The 15,742-nt window shown below is 41.7% G+C and overlaps 1 protein-coding gene across 3 annotated transcripts in view; it reads right to left on the bottom strand.

The window, feature by feature from the left end:
• Positions 1–15,742, bottom strand: part of ASTN2 (astrotactin 2) — an 859,033-nt gene that overhangs the window by 562,639 nt on the left and 280,652 nt on the right. The window lies entirely within an intron of this gene.

Raw genomic sequence — 15,742 nt, 5'->3', positions numbered from 1 at the left:
GCAAGAGGATGTGTTCGTTAGTCACATACAACATGAAGGACAGGACAATGGCACCCACGCCTCAGAGTGGGTGCTGTGGAGGGCAGGAAGCTAGAGGCTCAGGGATCCCTTGGTGAGAGGCATGAGGCTCTGGCTGAGGCAGGGGGCAGCGTGGATAGAAAAGAGAGGGGAGCGACAGGGGGTTCAGAGACACACTCAGGATGTGGGGCCACGGGGGACGCACTGACACGCAACGGACAGTGGCTTCCAAAAATGATCAAGATTAGAGGACAGAAAGAAATATGCCAAAATATGAATAGCAGTTAATTCTGTAGAGAGGAATACATATATATATATATATATATTTTTAATTTTCTCTGTGCATTTATTTATTTACTTACTTAATTATTGTTAATGAAAAAGCACAGGATGTGGGAAGAGAGGCATTAAAGCATTGGTAAAGTCTTGGCCCTAGAGAGGGGACAGTGCAGGGAGAGCTTCAGAGCATGGTGGGGTGCATCGTGGGCAGGCAAACAGGGGGCCTTGGGTTTGGGTACAGATCTTCAGACACTGACGTCGACATCCATAGCCTGTGTTTGGGAGGAGACTCACGGCGGAAGCGGATAAGCTGGATGAAAAAGTAGTTGAAGGCAGGGCAGAGAGGGAGACCACTCTCCCCTCCAAATATTTTGTATCTTCTGAATCAAGCCCCATACCCACCTATTACCTGATTGAAAATTCTACCCGAGGAAACGACAAACATAGATCAGTGGGGAACATGGCTCAACTCAAAGACGCGTTCCCTATGCCACTTCTCTGGGAGGGCCTCAGTCTACAGAAATCCCACGTGCAGACACCCTGCCTGCAATATGGTCATTGTGCCTTCATTGTTTCATTCCAGCAGCACGTTGAGCAAGGGGATACGTGCCTAGAAGATGCCGATGCATTACTGCCTACAATCCTCATCACGATATCCTCAGAGCAAAAGTGCCATTAACGACCTGGATAATAAAGACACAAAGACACGCATGGGCAGAGTCACACAGCTGATGAGTCCTAAAATTGGGATTCAGGACTAGTCTGTCCAGCTCCACATTTGAGCTTTCTAGGATGCAAAGTGCTTTCCTGGAAATAACTCAAGAGGGAACTTCAGGGAGGGCAGGCTGTCCATTCAGCATCAGGGCACCAAGTTCTCATCCTCCCATTCGGAACCCACACCCTTGGAGGGAAGTATACTGGGGCCCATTTTATAGATGAAACCCCCATGTTTCAGAAAACAAAAGGGATTTGCTAATAATGAGTGAAGTTGGACTCAGTATCCACATATGACCAACAGCCAAGTTCAAATTTTTAACCACTTTCGACACTGCCTCTCAAAGTAATGCTCTGTAACACGGCAAGATTAATAACCGCCCTCTCCCTTCCCTGAGACAGTGTGTTGCCATCGATGGGAAAGTATAGGAGACAACAATGTCTGATCTTTGTCCTGGAAGGTGTCTTTGGCCTGTCCCCTGTCCCAACCTCCAGCAATTGAGGGTAGGGCCTGGAGACAGCAGGAGACTCCAGGTTCTACAAAATGCAGCCCTTTCTTTAAAGGCTCTCTGCTTTGAAGTGGTGTTGGCCGAGGCCCCATGGACATTCTGGAAACAAGGAAAGAGCAAAGATCTCAAAGGTCAGGAGGGCTTTTTAAACTTCCATTAACATATTCTACTGTTATGGGAAAAAGGACAGAGAGAAGGAAGGGGGAGAGGAAGGGAGGGGAGGGGAGGGGAGGAGGAAGGGGGAGGAAGTGAGGGAGAAGGAAGGAAACAGAATGGAACTGGGAAGGGAGGATTTTTGTTCATCTACACATAATTCTTGGCCAAGGGGAAAAGGAAGGCATTGGATAAAATCGTTACTTTATGCTCAGAGAGCACCTGTCATTCTTCCTACTATGTTTTGGGCAGCAGAGACAAAGGGGAGGTTCTATCCCTAGCAGGAGTCTACCTCAGACTCCCCCACACCCCCTTCAATCTCCACCACCCCCCGCTTAATTAAAACATTCCAAGGAGGGCGCCTGGGTGGCTCCGTGGGTTGAGCCTCTGCCATCAGCTCAGGTCATGATCTCGGGGTCCTGGGATCGAGCCCCGCATCGGGCTCTCTGCTCCAGGGGGAGCCTGCTTCCTCCTCTCTCTGCCTGCCTCTGCCTACTTGTGATCTCTCTCTCTGTCAAATAAATAAATAAAATCTTTTGAAAAAAAAAAACAAAACAACAACAACAACAAAAACATTCCAAGGAAATCCTTTCTCCCCGCTTTCTCATTTTCCTTCCTCTCCCAAACAAATGACCTACTATGCTCCTGCCCTGGTGAACATGACAGGCACTCAGACAGGATCCTTTCCCTCGTGGGACAGTCCAGCTGGGGTGAGAGAAAGTCACCAGACATTTCAAACACAATTGAAAAAAAAAGAAAGAAAGAAAAGAAAAGCTCACCATTGCCTAACACTCTCTCTGCCAGGCACTGTCGTAACCCTTACACATATCGACTTGTTTAATCCTTAAATAACCCTAAGAAGGAGGTTACTACTTTTATTCACTTTTTAATGGATGAGGAAATGAAGACACGAGGAAATTAAGTAATTTGCCCAGGGTCACACAGCTTGTCAGTAGCAGAACCACAATTCACATCCCGGCAATGGCTGTAGAGTCTATTCCCTTGGTCTCTAAACCCACGCACAATAAAATATGCAGATAGCTCCCTGAATGTCCACAGCCACACCTGTAAGGAAGGCATTACGTGCCTTGTCTTCCACATGAATAAGCTGCGTCTTGGAGCTGCTGTGAGGCGGGAAGCGAGGGAGTGGAGACAGAATCGGGTCTGCTTCCCTGCAAAGCCAGCCTCGTGGCTAAAACAGTCTGGGACACTGTGTGTGCACACGCATGTGTGTGCGTGTGTGCATGTGTGTGCACATAGGCAGAGCAGTGGCAAAGCTTGATTTCACCTGCAAGGATTAGCAGGTGTGTAATGTGCCCCCCCCACCAAAAAAACCTCAAGGAACATTTTCCTCTTCTCGAAGCTCCTCGCTTGGACCTCTGTACTTGTACTATTGGTAGGAACTCCATTCAGGCTTAGCTAGATCTCTCTTTTTTGTTTTTTTTCTTTAGAAACTTTATTTGACAGACAGATGACAAGTAGGCAGAGAGGCAGGCAGAGAGAGAGTGGGGGAAGCAGGCTCCCCGCTGAGCAGAGAGCCTGATGCTGTGCTCAATCCCAGGACCCTAGATCATAAGCTAAGCCAAAGGCAGAGGCTTAACCCACTTAGCCACCCAGACACCCCCAGGCTTAACTCGTTCTTAGGGCCATCTCCACCATTCCACATGCCCAAGCACATGGACATCACACCCCTGACTACCATGAAGGCTTCTCCAGTCCTTCTCCACTCCCATGCTTTTGACCTCAGCTCCTTCCTGTAGGTAGCAAGCAACCATTTCCAGAGTGGAAGCTGAAACTCAGAGAGGTTGCTGCTACACCAACCTGTCCGACAGAAGTAGAATGCAAGCTGCATATGTCATTTTAAATGTCCTAGCAGCCACATGAGAAGGGGAAAAAAAACAGGGGCACCTGGGTGGCTCCGTGGGTTAAGCATCTGACTCTTGATTTCAGCTCAGATCATGATCTCAAGGTTGTGAGATCAAGCCCCACATTGGGTTCACACTCAGCAGGGAGCCTGCTTGAGATTCTCCCCCCTTTCTCTCTCCCTCCGCACCCCTCCCCTGCTCGAGCTCACGCTCTCAGTCTCTCGCAAATAAATAAATAAATAAATCTTTTTAAAAAAAAAGGAATGGGAAAAAACAAATAGGTAAAACCAATTTTCAGAATATATTATTTTTAACCCAATACACTAAAAATACTATCATTTTAATATGTAATTCACACAAAAAATGATCCTCATTAAAATACATTATAAATTTTTTTCATGACAGGTTTTCAAAATGCAGTCTGTATTTTAGGCGTCCAGCACCCCTCAATCCAGACTATCTGCAGCAAATGCCTATCAGGGAACACACTTCCGGGTACATTGGACCATGGGTATCATAGAGCATAATTAAGGGCCAGGATCGGGGCACAGAGAGAGATGAGTAAGTCACAGACCCCACTAAAGTACTGCATCTTTTTTTAAAAATGTGAATTGCAAAAAATGGGATAGCTCAGATTCCACTAGAAGAACCATTGGTTGTATCTTCAGGCCCCTAGGGGTCCAGCAGTTCTCTACAGGAGTGTCATCAATGAGCCATGGCAGTAATGCCCTTGTGTAGAAAGACGAGACTGTGCTGGGGTCAGACCTGAGTCCTAATCTGAGGTCTCACTTCTTGGCTGTGTGAGTTTGGGCGCGCACCTACCCTCTCTGAGTTCATCTTTAAAAGGAGAGACAATACTCCTTAGCCTGCATGGTCACTATGAGGAAAATGACAGAATGTATGTAAAGAGCATAAACACCAGAAAAGTGATGGTGAGGGCACAGGCCTCATCCATTCGATGTCTACCTGAGTTTCACAGGAGAAAAGAAATGCTGCTGGGGATGGGGGAGGGGGGGTTCTCTGCTTTCTGTGACATCCTGGGGAGGTGGCAGGCACCCAAGTCCTATAGCCTCTCGGCGTCCATCTAGTCCAAAAGGGCCACAGGCCAATTACACACGGACTTGGAGATGATTCAGACAGATAGAAAAGGGCCCCCTCTGCTAGTATTTTAATATGAAATTGGTGATTTAGTGAAGTAAAGTGCAGCCATTAATTATACAGGACTCCTCCTGTCTTTCCATTTCAGGCTGAGGGAATGTGAGAAGGGCCCGAGACGGGCAAGAGGAGAGGAGAGGAGACGCCCTTCGTCCTCCTTCCGCGGGCCCCGGTCCTCTGGTCCTGAACCATCCGGAACGGAGCCTGAAGTAGACGGGCGAGGCCCCTGCTCTAGTGTGGTGAGCACTGCGTAGGGCCCTTCAGATGCAGTGGCCTGTCCACACGTCACAAGGGGCCCAGGAGGGAAGCATCGCCTCGATTTTATTGCGGGGCACGCCGACCCGCAGGTTCTCAATGCTGCTTCTCAGAGATCACACAAATGACGAATGGCGGAGTCCCCAGCTTTGAGTGACTTTCCTGTGATGCTCTAACCCTGTGCTCTCGTGAAAAGACAAGTCCTTGGTCTGTAGGGAAATGCAAACCCAAGCCACAATGAGATATCATTACATAGCCAGGAGGTGGGCCATCATCAAAAAAAAAAAAAAAAAAAAAAAAAAAAAAAAAAAAAAAGAAAGAAAATACCAAGTGTTAGAGAAGCTGTAGAGGACCGGGAACCCGCCTACATGGCTGGTGAGATACCAAATGGTACAGCCACTGTGAGAACTGGTCTGACAGCTCCTCACGAAGCAAACCCCACAATCACCACGGGGCCCAGCAATTCTGCCCATAGGCATGCCGTAAAAGAACTGAAGACAGGGCCTTCAAATAAACCCGTGCACACGAACGTTGATAACAGCACTATTTATACTAGCCAAAGGGTAGAAACAACACAAATGTTCATCAGCTTGTATACGGAAAAACAAAATGTGGTGTAGCCACACGAGGGCATATTGAGGCAATGTTACTCAGCCCTAAAGGAATGCTGACACCTGCTAAACATGGACGGACCTTGCAGACATCGTGCTAAGGGAAAGAAGCCAGACACAAAAGGTCATGTTGTACATGTTTCTATTTATGCAAAACATCCAAAATGAGTAAATCCATTGAGACCAAAAGCAGTGGCTGCCTGGGCTGGGTCGATGGCGGAGAAGAGTGGAGAGTGATTGCCCATGAATGTACGGTTTCCTTTTGGGGTGATGGGAATGTCTCGGAACCAGACGCAGGTGGTGGTTACACAAACTTGTCAGTGTGGGAAATGACAATGAATTACGCACTTTAAAATAGTTCGTGGTTGATTTTATGTTGTATGAATGCTACCCCAACAAATAAAATGCTAAAACAAAGAGGCCCTCTGTAACATCACAAGACTGGGGGTAGAACCGTAGAACGGGGAACCTGGGACCAGTGAGAGACAGCGAGAAGGCACGGTGGGACACAGAGTAGGGACTTAGAAAGCCATGCTGCCCAGGGCTGAATCGAGGCATTCCAATCCCTACCCAAGTAATCACGGCACTCCCTCATTCATTTATTCATTCACCTAGCAACTACTGACCGTGACCCCACTCTGTGCCAGTGTTCTAGACACTGAGGATTACAACAGTGAATGCAGCAGGCAAAACCTTCCTGGCTTCAGCAGCTTCCTTTCTGGGGAGGAAGCAATTAGGATATTCCAGGCACGATGCAAAGCCCTCTCTACATAAGAATCATTTCAATTTTACTGATAAATAAATGAAGATATGCAGAGGTATTTAGAGGCTTTCTCAAGAGGGGAGAGATATTTGATGGCAAACAAAGGACCTGATGATAGGTTTGCTCTGGGGCAAATCAAGGCATCTGAACAAATTGAAATTCACATTATGGGAAAGTCTAGAGCAGGATCGGGGGTGCCTGGTCTTTCCAGGCCCTGTGAGAATTAACTCATTGCTCTTCTTTGCATAGCTACCGTCTCTGACTGTGCTGCCCTTCCACAAGCCTGCTGTGCCAGTCCCTGGGAGAGCCACCCCTCCACACTCCATCTCCCGCGCTCTTGGTATCATGATGGATGGTGGTGACATGTTAAATTATTCAGGCTCCGTGTCTTCCTCGAGCTGGTGACAGTGATATTGCATTTTTAGATTGCCCAGAACTGCACCAGATAGAGAAATATGTAGCTTGGGAATGCAAAAACCCATCTGACCCCCAACCGTCCGGGGAATACAAATGGTGCCAGTTGTGGGAAGAAGACAAAGGCGGCTAAAACGTCCCACGCCCCCTAAACCACACAACTCATGATTGCTTTGAGCTCTAGGGCTAGACCACAGATGTTCATATGCATCTACCACTTGAAGAGGCTCTGACCACAATCGCTACCTGTCACGGGGTGTTGCTATAGGCCAGGCACTTTGCCCAGAGGTGACTATCCCATCGCCATCCTTCCAAATGTGCCAGCCAGAGGCTGAGGACACGATGCTCCTCATCTGCAGTCACACGGCCAGCAAGTGGAGGACCCAGATGCCAACTCTGGTTTACCTGATGCCCCAGGAAGGAGGACTGGAAAATATTCTTGGGGTTCATGTTGAATTTGTAAAATTGATCATTATGGTTAATAAAATCCTTATGGTAAGGTATAATTAAACATGATAGTTAATTATTTCAGAAAAAAATGGAAATGACCTAGAGGCCCATTTTTAGGGGACTGATTTTTAAAAAATGGTATACTCTTAAAATAGACTTACATGAGGCTGTTAAATACAGTGACATAAATGTATATTTATTGATGTGTAGACCTCTCCATGATACATCATTGAGGGAAAAAATATACAGCAAAGAATGCAACGCGAGATTCCACTTGTGTAAATTTATACACATTTTGCTATTTAGTGTGGATTCCACTGAGTGTGCGTAATAAAAAATATATTAATTTAAAAATTTTAATTTAAAAAATAAAGACGTAAGTCAATCTGAGATGTTTATGATCTAGAGCTCTAGATCATAAACATCTCAGATTGACTTACGTCTTTATTATAAACTTTACTATAAACTTTATGTTAAACTGAATTTCAAAATCATACCATAAAACTATTTGGTATAAAAGAACCCTATTCTGTATGAAAAATACATAGCCACTAAGTATATAAATGTATGCATATACATACACTTTTATGCAGAAAAAGATACTGAAAGAAATATATTAAAGTGCTTCAGTGGTTATTCTCTGGGTAGTTAAGATTTGGAGTATTTAAAATGTTTTTCTTATTGTTGTTGTTCTGCATTTTAGAATTTTCCTCCTATGAGAATGTAATGCTGGGTAATTTTAAGAAACACTTAATAAAAGTTATGTTTATTTTCTTTTTTAATAAATGGTTTTACTGCTGCATTGTAAGCTCATTCTTCACTCAAACTTGAGAGTAATACGGCCATCCCAGAGGTAATCATCCCATCACCCAAGAATGGAAATATCTCAATTTGTCTCCAAATTTTGGCCCAAAGAAATATCTAGGCAAGAGACAAGCTCTCCAATCAAACTTAACTCAGTCCCTCATGAAAATAAAGCTTTGCCTTTATTTTCCCTGTGGGAGCCTGCAGTTTGCCAAGATGCCAGTCCCAGAATCTCTGGCCCCACACTCCAGCCTTTGGTACCCACTATCAAAGGTGGACACTGCTTTGCCTCCCCTTGAATCTGGGCTGCCTTAAGGATGTGTTTTATTTTTTTTTTATAATTTTTTTAAAAAACTTTTAATAAACATATGATGTATTATTAGCCCCAGGGGTACAGGTCTGTGAATCACCAGGTTTACACACTTCACAGCACTCACCATAGCACATACCCTCCCCAATGTCCATAACCCACCACCCTCTCCCTACCCCCTCCCCCTGGCCCCCCTCAGTTTGTTTTGTGACATTAAGAGTCTCTTATGGTTTGTCTCCCAACTGATCCCATCTTGTTTCATTTATTCTTTTCCAACCCCCCAAAACCCCCACATTGCATCTCCACTTCCTCGTATCAGGGAGATCATATGATAGTTGTCTTTCTCCGATTGACTTACTTTGCTAAGCATAATATCCTCTAGCTCATGTCATCGCAAATGGCAGGATTTCATTTCTTTTGATGGCTGCATAGTATTCCATTGTGTGTGTGTAGGCATATATATATAGTGTATATATATTGTGTATATGTGTGTGTATATATATACATATATGTATATGTGTGTGTGTGTATATATATATATATACCCTCTTCTTTAAAGAAAGTGTTTTTTAATAAACAATCACTCAAGGAAGTGACTCTGCATTAGGAATGGGTCATAAAAGGCCATGCAGCTTCTGCCTGGCTTTCTTAAAACACTAACTTTCAAATGTTTACCTCCTCGTTGGAAACCTGCCCCTGCACTGTGAGAGATCTTAACCACATGAAGAGGCCCCCACGTAAGTGGTGCCACCAACAGTCTCAGATGAGCTGGGAGAGAAGTTTCTAGATGATCCCCACCCCACACCCTCCGAATCCCTGGGTCACCCACAGATGTTGGGACTATTCCCAGCTGAGACCCAGTCCTTGTAGAGCTGGGACAACTCCTCTGTCTTCCCTTTGTCATTTATGGATTCCTGACTCCTAGGTAACATGAGCATAGGGTTGTTGTTGTTGTAAGGCAATAAGTTTAGAGTGATGTTTTATGCAGCAGGAGGTAACCAGAAACCTCCCCTTGTCCAGTCTTACAAAAATACCCACATTCCTTCCCACCTGTCATCATATGGCAGCCCTAAGCCCTAAAGATAAACTGGGTGTCCAGAGACCCAGGTCCGAGCCTGTCCTGTTACTAACATGCTATATGCCTGGAAAAGGCATTAACACCTAGCAAGCATCACAGAACGCTTAGCACCTTTACTGGCTTCCCTGCAATGGTAGGCAGCTTCTTTGGCCCTCACAATGACTGGCTGAGATAGGCATTGCTACCCCCATTTGCAATATGAGGAGACTTCAGGTCAGAGATACCACAAGCAACTTGTTCAAGGCCACACAGTTCATAGATGGCAGAACAGACTGTGAGGTTGGCCAAGAATCAAGTTCCCTGTAATTTCCAACCTCTAGACTGTCTACCTTTGGGAATTACAGGCTCAGGCTATTCCATAACTCCAAATGATGGACCTTCAGCTGCGTGGTATTTCCCTCCAAACTAAATATCCCTCCTAATGCCGTTCCTTACATCATATGTTTTATACAAACTATGACTGTTTTGGGGTTCCAAAATCAATGCATATATATTGTAGAAAATTAGAAAGAAACAAGTTAGAAGACACAAAGAGGAAAATAATAATCAAGCTAATAACACTCCCTCCCACCGGATTTCCCTTATTTCTAGTTTTTAACTATGCATTTATACTAGACTTTGTTGTCTTATAACATGAGCACATATTGTTTTAAAATATCTAAGCTTAAATTAATTCATTCATTTATATCAGACATACATGTTAGTTATAGGCATCTGAGGTGTTCAGTGTGTTGGTGTGATATATTTATATATAGCAATATGATTATTAAAGTAGTGTTAGTTAATACTTTAAAAAAAAGAAAAGAAATACATGTTAGGATCTAGCTATATGCTTAGTTCTCCTGACATTATATAAATTATATATATCATGTATGTCTGTATATATATACATCTAGTCTGTATCTAGGCGCAGGTGTATACCAGTATCTTCATCTGTAAACATACCTACACCTTTATCCACCAAAGTATTCATAGTGAGTTTCTCTGAATACTGAGTTTTCCTTCTTTTTGTTGACCTTTCTTATTTTCCTTTTTTTCTTGAAAATGAATAGCGATTGCTTACGGAATTAAAACGAAGCTACATAAAACATGTCACATACATCCTTTCATGTCATTAAGTATTGACTGCAGTATCATTTAATGTCCGTGATATATTCCATTACACCAATGTATCATCATGCACTTCATCAATTCCCTATTGTTTGAATTTTATATTGTTTCCAATTTTTCACTATAATACTGCACCACATGTTCCTAAAGATAAATCTTTCTACACATTCCTGTGCATCCATGTGTAGAATTTTCTTGAGAGTAAAAAGATAAATGACTGGGACGAGGGGTATTGACATATTCAAAGTTTTGGTCCATACCGCCAAGATGTCCTCCAGGAAGGTGAGACCAATTCCACTCTGATCGGCTACATACAGGGTGATTATTTCACTCTATAATGCTGGGTGTTACATCACAGTTTTCCAGTCTTAGTGCTTTTGATATGCATCTCAGATTTCAAATTTGTTTTGTCATATTCTTTTCAACCTACTCCGGGGGGCTCAAATCCTTTTTGATTTGTGATGTCTAGACTGACATGGGATAATCCAGGTGTGCTCTGACCCACCCAGAGCAGAAATGGACTCCCGCCTCCATTTCTCTGGACACAAGTTTTATAATAATGCAGCCCAGGACTGGCCCCCGCTTCAGTGGCAGCTGACTGGTACTCAGTATGCTCTCAGTTTTTTGTTCCCATGCACTGCAAATAAATCTGGTCTTTCCTATCATGTGTTTGTAGAACTGATTTCTTCTAAACCAAAGCAAAGAACGTTTATACTACCAAATGTGTCTATATATTTTGGCCCTCTCTTCCTAGTGTCTCAAGATATTTTTTCATCCAAGTCCTGTGATATCATGTTTTCACTATTCCCTGACTAGCACACCCTCATTGAACTGGATAAATATGAAAAGGAACAGGATATAAGAAAAGGAATGAATAGTGACTGGATGTTTGCAACATGTCAAGCATATACTATAAATCAATGCTGATACCTTTGTTTTAAATATTAAGAAATTGATGTTTATAGGGATGATTTGTCTTGGGGAAGGCCACATAGCCAGGAGGGAGGAAGAGTGGGTGGGGAAGCTTATTTTTGTGGTTCTTGCTATTGTTGGAATCTGATGCCAAGTCTTCCCCTGATGTAAGGCAAGGAGACAGGTGTTGAAGAGAACTAGACAAAGAACAAAACCTGGTAGCTTATAGTTAGAGGACTCGCTTGAACTGACATCAGTCCCTTAATGAAAGCTCTTTGGGGTCATGTAATTGAATAAAAGTGAGCAATCTGACTATACTGTCAAACACTCTACAATTTCCTCCTTTGGAAACAACAGCAACAAAATACTGTTAATTCAATAAATATATGTTGAAAGCTTATACTCTGCCAGAAAGTATGCCAGGGAGTAAGACAGAAATATTCTATTGTCATAAAGGTTGCACTTAATTGGGATGATAGACTATTCAGATAAAGACATATAAAACAATCAATACACCTATGAGAAGCTTTGACAAATAGTTTGCTGACATTCAGATATCCTGTGCCTGTACTATCTCCCTGATCTACCTGCACCGCAAAGCAACCCGAAGTAGAAATGTAGTCTGCTTGCCATGATTTTCTTTTAGTGAACCCACGATGGCTCCCTGAGCTTCCAGCTTCCCTTCACGCATGCTCACTATGTTAATTTGACCAACTGACCTTACCCTATTGAGAATCAAGATCAAGTTTCAAAAGTGTTTCACCGCCTATTTGAAAGGAGGATATGATTTGTCCTTCAGAACTGTGGAAGCCTCTCGACTTACCCTTGATTCCTCTATGAATATCACTACTCTGTGATTAAACACATACCATCAACTCATGTTAGCCCTGGAAAAGTAATTTGCTTGAGTCTAAGGACTGAAATTGAGGCAGACACTTCAAGTAAACACTCAGTACTTCCTCTGTACATTGGAGCTGCATGTCTTATGAAATATCTTTATTCTCCCTTTTCTACTTTTCAGATTTTTCCTTGATGTAAATGACGGATCTGACAGATTCAGAATGAATTTTGTTTATACTTTTATCTGGTAATAAGGTTTCAGTTGTTTCAGGCAATGGGACAATCATTTGCTTCTTCTTATTGTACCAAAGGCAATTTTAAAAGCTTGTTTTCTTCCTTCCTTTCTTTTTTTTTTTTTTTTATTTTTGCTTTTCGTTTTTTGTTTTTTCTCAAAATTTCCCACCATGAACTGACAAATCTGAAAGCTCAGCCTTTCTGGAAGTATTTTCAGAAGTTTAAGCTAAACTTTTATGTATTTTTGGCCTGTTTATCATCTTTGAGTTTCCTGTGCAAGTATATTTTATCTCTCTATGCTTCCCAAATTCCTCCCTCATTGTAATTCTCTGTGATTATTTGCTCAGAATTTCATTTTTTAGAGTCTTCCTCCCTGTCATACATCTATTTCATTTTAAAGTCTCTGGTCATAGAACGAGAAAAAAAAATCTATTCTCTGACATTAAAATATCACATGTATATGTGTTCATCAATTCTTGGTTATAATTTTTCACCTTTTGAAATACAAGTGTTATTTCTTGGTTTCATAATATCCAGTACTGGCAAAGATTTTATGAAATAATCATTTTCTTAAATTGTTGCAAGCAGTGCAAATTTGTATGGCCCTTTGAGGAAGCAATTTGGCAATATAAAAAAGAGCCTTAAAAAAATATGCATCCTTTTTGACCGACTTCTGGGAATTCACCCTAAGGAGACCACCCTAAATATAGGAAAGGCTTTATGTAGCATTACACTCATTGCAATGTTATTTATAAATACAGGAAAGTGGAAAATAATGCCCAACTTGAAGCAAATGGTTAATTATGCTGGAACATTAAAGGGGGCATGATGATAATGAGATACATAGAAAATACTTGTATCCAATACTAATTTTAAGAATGGGGGTAAAAATGATAAATTTTTAAATAAGGATTTACTATTAAATATAGGAGAGCTTCTGCTTATAGACTGGAGGAGTAAGATATGAACAGACCTACTCTCCTCCAGAGAGCAATAAATTTTAGACAAAATGCAAAACAGACAGACAAACAAAAACACCTAAGGGCTCTGGAAAGTAAATCAAGCAGGTATGTTTGGAAAGGAGTTGAAACATGGAGAAAACAGGCAGCACAGGTGAATTTCTCAAGTTTCAAGCTTTACCCTGAGTGTCGTCATAATTTCGGTCTGGCTCAGGGTCCCTGAAATGGCAAGAAAAACTATAATCTTCATGGACAGGATTTAGATCAACCCCTGTCACCAGGAAGGGAAGGACGAATCCCAAGAAGAAGAGATCCAGAGAGGGTCTCATAGTCTGTGTGTAAACCTTGTGCACACCTCTGGTTGACCTCTGAACCACACACTCAGGGTGAATTATATGCAGCACAGCGAAGGGAAGAAGAAATGACTGGGATTGGAGTCCCTGCTCAGGACTCCAGAGACAGCCAGATGGACGAGGATTTTAACACAACTACTGTAACTGTGCTCACAAGGGTAAAGAAGAAGAAGACTATAACGAATAAAAAAAATACAAAGATTATTAGCAGAAAAATCACACACACACAGTAAGCTAATCAAGATTTTAGAACTGAAATATAGAACAACTATATGAAGTTAAAAAAAAAAAATCCTTGGATAGGCTTAGGAGAGAGAACAGAAGAAACAGCCATTGACCTTGTAGATAGATTAATAAAATGCTCTAATCTGAAGACATGAGAGAAGAAACATTGAAAAACATTTAACAGTGTCTAAGGGATCTATGGGGTCATATCAAAAGCTCTAAATACAGATAAGTGGAGTTGCAGAAGGCAAGGAGAGAGAACAAGGGAGGAAGGAAGGAAGGAAGGAAAGAAAGAGAGAGAAAGAAAGAACAAGAAATTTTTAAAAAGGAAAGGAAAGGAGAAAGAGAGAGAAAAAGAAAGACTGACAATTAACCAAATTTGGTATAAGAAAGTCATAAGCTAGCAAATTCACAAAGCTCAGAGAACACGGAATAGGATAAGCATCAGGGGGAAAGGTCTCTGCTGATAGTCAAACTGCTGGAAATCAAACTTTGAGAAACAGCCTTGCTCTAGACATTTCTATATGGTAAGAAAAAGGAAAAGGCATAAATCTTGGAAAGGAAATGTTTGTTTGCAGGTGACATGATCATGTAGAAAAATAATCACAAAGAATCTGCAAAACAATTGGAAGAATAAGTAACTTTGGCATGGTTGAAAGATAAAAGGTTAATTAATATAGGAAAGGTGATTGCATTTCTATATAGAAGCAGCGCACACATGAAAAATGAAATTTAAAAATAATTCCATTTACAAGAATGCAAGAAACTACTTAGTAAGTTTAACAAGAGACATACAAGATTTTTTTTTTATGAAAACAGCAGAAAACTGCTAAGAGAAATTTAAGAAAACCTAAATAAATGGAATGATATGCCATGTTGGTGGACTTCAAGACTCAATACCATTAAGATGTCATTACCCCCCCAGATATAGCGACAGGTTAAATGCAATCCTATTTACAATGCCCCAGGGTTTGGGAGTTTCTGTTTGTTTGTTTAGTAGAAATTGACAAGTTGATTTAAAAATTTATAGTGAAGTGTAAGTAACCAAGGACTGCCAAGCAATTTTAAAAGAGGACAATATTGGAGGGCTTACACTACTTGTTTTCAAGACTTGTAATAAAACTATAGTAACCAAGACAGTGTATTGTTAGTGAAAGCAGAGGCATACAGATCAATGAAAGAGTTCAGAATCACACAGAACAGATTTTTTACAAAGTTGTCAAAGGAAAGCCTTTTCAACAAATGGTCAAAGGAAAGCCTTTTTAGCAAATGGTGCTGGAACAAGTGGAGAGCCATATGCTAAAAGAAAGGAACGCAGGCCCTAGATCATGTCAAATACACATATTAACTCAAAACAGGTCATAGAACTAAAGGTAAATACTAAAGCTATTAAACTTCCAGTAGAAAACAGGAGAAACATCTTAGTGGCTTTGGGATAGGCAAAGATCTAAGGTTAAGACCAAATGCATGAATCATAAAAGAAAAAATACTATATACATATATAAACAAATTATATAAAGGTGAAAAAATTTTGCTATTCTAAAGACATCACTAATAAAAGTAAAAGCAAACCATTAAATGGGAGAAAATGTCTGTAACACATTAGTTCTCTCCTTATCCACAGGGAATACGTTCCAAGACAGCCAGCGGATGCCTGAAACCACAGAGAGTACTGAATCCTATATACAGGATGTGTTTTATTATACATACCTACCTATGATAAAGTTTAAT

This window comes from Mustela lutreola, chromosome 12, assembly GCF_030435805.1.
Source record: "Mustela lutreola isolate mMusLut2 chromosome 12, mMusLut2.pri, whole genome shotgun sequence".
In the NCBI taxonomy this organism is placed as follows: domain Eukaryota; kingdom Metazoa; phylum Chordata; class Mammalia; order Carnivora; family Mustelidae; genus Mustela; species Mustela lutreola.
Note: the sequence above shows the minus strand (reverse complement) of the source record. Positions and strands in the feature narration are given on the sequence as shown.